Consider the following 6,000-nt stretch of genomic DNA (forward strand, 5'->3'; position numbering starts at 1 on the left):
ACCTGTACATCTTTGGAGTGTGGGAGGGAAACCGGAGCACCCGGAGAAAACCCACGAGAATATACAAACTCTGTACAGACAGCACAGGTAGTCAGGATCGAACCTGGGTCTCTGGTGTTGGAAGGCAGCCACTCTACCTCTGCACCACCGTGCCACCCTAGCACACACAGGTCGCTCTGTGTTCTCTGGCATGTAACATCCACCATCAAAGGCGAGCACGGCAGATGCCCAGGAACATCGGCACCTGCAAGCTTCCTTTTCAAGTTGCACACATTTCTGGCTCAAAGTTCATTGCTGCATCTAAATCTCGGAACTCGTCCCCATTGGCACTGTGGGAGGACCTTGAAAGGAAGGACGGCAACAGTTTACACAGGCAACTCACCAACAGCTTCAAGGGCACATAGAATAACAGGAACCGCCGACCTTGCCAGCAAACCCCAATTAACAGGGAAATATTTCATAAAGTTCATGTTTTCTGGCAAGAAAAGCACTTCTCCGTGGATTGTCACCATATCGCGGTGGAGAAGCTCGTGTGGTCCTGAGATCCTGAGAGCGATGCCGTCTGGAGCTACGCTCCTGGTAGGGTCACCCATGGCGGTAAGGTCGAGGGGGAGGTCCCTGACAAAGAGCGATCCAACCAAGACCTCAACGGTGGAACAGGCGGAGGGAGGATGGCGGCTGACTTTAGTGGAGCGTCACGACGGCTGGGAAGGCGGATGGATGAAGGCTGCGGCAGAAAAGGGTCCCCGGTCGTCTTGGACTCCGCGCCACTGGATCCTGACCCAGATCTGTCAAGGACCGTGTGGTGGCTGTCTGTGCACCAGTCTCCCCACGTTAAACAAAGTCACGCACAGACAGGCGTCCGACCCTATGGAGAGGACAGTCACACTCGCTTCCAGTGACTGCCGATGGTGAACCCACCTTCACTGGCATGAATAAGCTTTGTTTTAAGGTGCATCATGGAGATGGGGTTTGGCCCTCCGAGTACATGCTAATTCTATGTTATCCCACTTTCGTATACACACTACCCATTGAAGGCAAATGTGCAGATCTACAAACCCACGTGACTTTGGGATGTGTGGGGGGGGGGGAAGCCGGAGCAACCGGGGGGATATTCATGCAGTCACAGGGAGAACATGCAAACTCCACATAGGCAGCACCCCGAAGTCAGGGGGTATGGGGAGAAGGCAGGAACGAGGTACTGATTGAGAATGATCAGCCACGATCACATTGAATGGCGGTGCTGGCTCGAAGGGCCGAATGGCCTCCTCCTGCACCTATTGTCTATTGAAGACAGAATCAAATCCGGCACCATGAGGCAGCAACAGCTCTATCGGCTCATAAACCTGCTGCCTCACAGTGCCAACGTGTGGCGCTCAAAGGATTTATTTTTAATTTACTCATTACTGATTATATTGCAATCAGAAAATGTTTACTTTATAGAATAATGCAACATCATGCCCAATATACTGCGTGTTCCTCTTTGCAGGAGCTGTGCCAATAATTTAAAATCAGTTACACAGCACAGAAATGGGCATTTCACCCAATCTCATCCATGCCAACCAAGATGCCCCGAGACTGGATAGACTCGGCTTGTACTCGCTGGAATTTAGAAGATTGAGGGGGGATCTTATAGAAACTTACAAAATTCTAAAGGGGTTGGACAGGCTAGATGCAGGAAGATTGTTCCCGATGTTGGGGAAGTCCAGAACAAGGGGTCACAGTTTAAGGATAAGGGGGAAGTCTTTTAGGGCCGAGATGAGAAAGTTTTTTTTCACACAGAGAGTGGTGAATCTGTGGAATTCTCTGCCACAGAAGGTAGTTGAGGCCAGTTCATTGGCTATATTTAAGAGGGAGTTAGATGTGGCCCTTGTGGCCTAAAGGGATCAGGGGGTATGGAGAGAAGGCAGGTACGGGATACTGAGTTGGATGATCAGCCATGATCATATTGAATGGCGGTGTAGGCTCGAAGGGCCGAATGGCCTACTCCTGCACCTATTTTCTATGTTTCTATAAGCTCATCCTATCGGCATAAATTTGATCTGCATCCCTCTAAATCTTTTCATCCATGTTCCCAAGAGTTTTAAAAAAAAATACTGTTACATTACCTGCCTCAACCACCTCCTCTGGCAGCTCGTTTTAGATACCCATTCCCCTCGGAGTGGAGAAGGTTGCCCCTCACATTGCCGTTCAATCTCGCCACACTCACCTTAAACCTGTGTCATAGAAACATAGAAACATAGAAAGTAGGTGCAGGAGTAGGCCATTCGGCCCTTCGAGCCTGCACCGCCATTCAATATGATCATGGCTGATCATCCAACTCAATATCCCGTACCTGCCTTCTTAATACTGACTAGCTAATTAATTTATTGCATCACATTCCCAATCTCTTTATACCCCTGTACAATGACAATAAAGATATATTGTATTGTATTGTATTAAAGATAGTGGAATCAAGGGATATGGGGAGAAGGCAGGCACGGGTTACTGATTGTGGATGATCAGCCATGATCACAATGAACGGCGGTGCTGGCTCGAAGGGCCAAATGGCCTCCTTCTCCCCCTATTGTCTATGAAGTTCTTCCTCTCACTTCACGCCTTGTCACCACCCCAACTATGGTGAAAAAGACTTGAGTGAGGTCCTCCATCTTGGTCTCCTACAATTTTTAAACTTTCAGTTCACCCCTTCCAGGAAAACGAAAGCCCAGCTAATTAATGTCCTGCCCCAAATGAAAGCCCTCTCATCCAGACAAGACCCTGGTGAATCCCCTCTGCCGACTCTCTTCAGCACAACTGTCTTGGCTTGTATTCACTGGAGTTTAGAAGGATGGGAGGGGATCTTATAGAGATGTATAATATTATGAAAGGACTGGACAAGCCAGATGCAGGAAACATGTTCCCAATGTTGGGGGAGTCCAGAACCAGGGGCCACACAGTCTAAGACTCAGGTTCGATCCTGACTACGGGTGCTGCACTGTAAGGAGTTTGTACGTTCTCCCCGTGACCTGCGTGGGTTTTCTCCGAGATCTTCGGTTTCCTCCCACACTCCAAAGACGTACAGGTATGTAGGTTAATTGGCTGGGTAAATGTAAAAATTGTCCCTAGTGGGTGTAGGATAGTGTTAATGTACGGGGATCACTGGACGGCACGGACTTGGAGGGCCGAAAAGGCCTGTTTCCGGCTGTATATATATGATATGATATGATATGATAAGACTAAAAGGGGAGGCCATTTAAAACTGGGGAGAGAAGAAACCTTTTCACCCAGAGAGTTGTGAATTTGTGGAATTCTCTGCCACAGAGGGCAGTGGAGGCCAATTCACCAGATGAATTTAAAAGAGAGTTAGATAGAGCTCTCGGGGCTAGCGGAATCAAGGGATATGGGGAGAAGGCAGGCACGGGTTACTGATTGTGGAGGATCAGCCATGATCACAATGAATGGCGGTGCTGGCTCGAAGGGCCGAATGGCCTCCTCCTGCACCTATTTTCTATGTTTCTATGTATCCTTCATAAATCGTGCAATCTAACAAATATTTCCTTTACTTTCCTTCCCACAACATTATCATTGCCCAAACCTAGCTGTTTATAATCCTCTACAAGCAGCCCCAAATGCTTTTGTAATACTAATGTCGAGATCCCACAAGTGACCAGGAATGTCTCATTCCACATCTCTGTATAATTTTCCTATTAAGAAGCAGAAGTACAAATAGTAAAGGTCACCTGAAGAAAAACGACTAAACATAGAAGCATAGAAAATAGGGGCAGGAGGAGGCCATTCGGCCCTTCGAGCCAGCACCGCCATTCATTGTGATCATGGCTGATCATCCACAATCAGTAACCCGTGCCTGCCTTCTCCCCATATCCCTTGATTCCACTAGCCCCAAGAGCTCTGTCTAACTCTCTTTTAAATTCATCCAGTGAATCGGCCTCCACTGCCTTCTATGGCAGAGAATCCCACAAATTCACAACTCTCTGGGTGAAAAAGGTTTTTTTTTCTCACTTCAGTTTTAAATGGCCTCCCCTTTATTCTTAGACTGTGGTTCTGGACTCCCCCCCCCCCCCCCCCCCCCCCACACACACACACACACATTTGGAACATTTTTCCTGCATCCAGCTTGTCCAGTCCTTTCATAATTTTATACATCTCGAAAAGACTCCCCTCTCATCCTTCTAAACTGTGTGAATTTATGGGTTTGAACAAAGACAGTCGTCACTTTGACCCAGTGCTTGCTTGTCTCATTTTGTACACGGCTCCATCTTTCTGCATCAGCAATTGCAGGGATGGGCCTTCCTTGCGGTTCCATCCTTTTATTGTTTGAAATTCTGTGCAAAATTCTCACAATTCCTCGATGACCAGACTTTTTTTTTTGCACTTCGGACTATAAACTCATCAAATGATTTCTCCACCACTATCTAGGACGGAGAATTCCATCTATTCTCCTCTGGAAAATAAATGCCACCTTTGGAAAAAAAATTCGTTGCAACAATATAGTCAACACACACACATAGTCTGTCGGCAATTAACAACGATGGAAAACAATCAAATAGGACCGCATCCAAACACATTGATACAATTAATGGCAGATGATAAATTAAGATGAACTGAAATGGTAAATGTAGCTTACACACTTGAAAACGACATTTTAAAATGTAAAAATGTAAACACTGATGATGATGTTGGAGGTGGGGGTGTGGGGAGTGGGGAGTGGGTGTGTGGGGTGTGTGTGTGTGGGGGGGTGTGTGTGTGTGTGTGGGGTGTGTGTGTGTGGGGTGTGGGTGTGTGGGGTGGGTGGGTGTGTGGTGTGTGTGTGGGGTGTGTGTGGGGTGTGTGTGGGGTGTGTGTGTGGTGTGGGGAGTGGGGTGTGTGGGGGGAGTGTGTGGGGTGTGTGTGTGGGGTGTGGGGTGTGTGTGGGGTGTGTGGTGTGGGGTGTGTGGTGTGGGGTGTGTGGGGTGTGGGGTGTGTGGTGTGGGGTGTGTGTGTGGGGTGTGGGGTGTGGGTGTGTGGGGTGTGTGTGTGTGGGGTGTGGGGTGTGTGGTGGGGTGTGTGTGGGGGGTGTGGTGTGTGGGGTGTGGTGTGTGTGTGGGGTGTGTGTGGGGGGTGTGTGTGTGTGGGGTGTGTGGTGTGGGGTGTGTGTGTGTGGGGTGTGTGTGTGGGGTGTGGGGTGTGGGGTGTGGGGTGTGTGGTGTGGGGTGTGGGGTGTGGTGTGTGGGTGTGTGGTAGGGTAGGAAATCCTCGCCTATTTAACGGTACTGCCATAATAATAAATCAAACATTCTCTTTTTTGCTTTCAGCAAATCTACAGATAACCAAAGATATCTAGTGAAGATTAATGATTAGCTTTTGTTATACTTATTTATCCTCTGCCAGCTAATTTAGTGAAAGCTTGATTTATAAACGTTCTCAGACATTGTTAGCAAATCAATGGTATCCATTCCAGCCACAACAGCAACCCAAAAATTAAAGCTTACTCCTCTCTTTCTTACTTACTTACATGTCCAACATGATTGCTTTTCTCATGTGTTTTGTACAGCCTGGAGGAGCAGCAGCAGCAGCAACAACAACAACAACAGCAACAAGAAAAAGGGTGACTATGTTGAATTGCCCATTGTGTTGCAGCGGTGAAGCTCTCTCTCTCTCTCTCTCTCTCTCTGTCCGTCTGCCGGCTCCACAATGACGACCCGACAAAACACAGGCAGCTTTCGGAGAGAGCGAGACACAGGGAGGGATCAGCAGCCCTGCAGCCCTGCAGCCCTGCAGGACAGCCAGCCGCCAGCCAATAACCCAGCCCTCTGCTGCTCTGCTCTGCTCTGCTGTTGAGCTCATATGTTCGAGGGAGACTGAGGGGGTGGAGAGGAGACGGGAGAGAAAAGCAGACGCTTCGTTGTTGAGCAGCAATCTGTTCACAGGACCTGGGTGATTGTTTATGTGTGTGATGTATGTATGTGTGTGTTTATGTGATGTATGTATGTGTGTGATGTACGTGTGTGATGTATGTATGTG

The 6,000-nt window shown here is 48.3% G+C and overlaps 1 protein-coding gene across 6 annotated transcripts in view; it reads right to left on the reverse strand.

Moving 5' to 3' along the window:
- Positions 1-5,781, reverse strand: part of LOC144597829 (tripartite motif-containing protein 2) — a 130,809-nt gene extending 125,028 nt beyond the window's left edge. For 2 of the 6 annotated variants that reach the window (XM_078407494.1, XM_078407531.1), the window contains exon 1: positions 5,492-5,781. The gene's annotated coding sequence lies outside the window, so the exon portion shown is untranslated. Of the gene's footprint in view, positions 1-103; positions 342-2,108; positions 2,217-5,487 lie in introns of those variants that run through there. The other 4 variants (XM_078407512.1, XM_078407522.1, XM_078407541.1 and 1 more) reach the window with 3 other exon arrangements.
- Between the last annotated feature and the right edge of the window lie 219 nt (positions 5,782-6,000).

This window comes from Rhinoraja longicauda, chromosome 1, assembly GCF_053455715.1.
Source record: "Rhinoraja longicauda isolate Sanriku21f chromosome 1, sRhiLon1.1, whole genome shotgun sequence".
Lineage (NCBI taxonomy): Eukaryota > Metazoa > Chordata > Chondrichthyes > Rajiformes > Arhynchobatidae > Rhinoraja > Rhinoraja longicauda.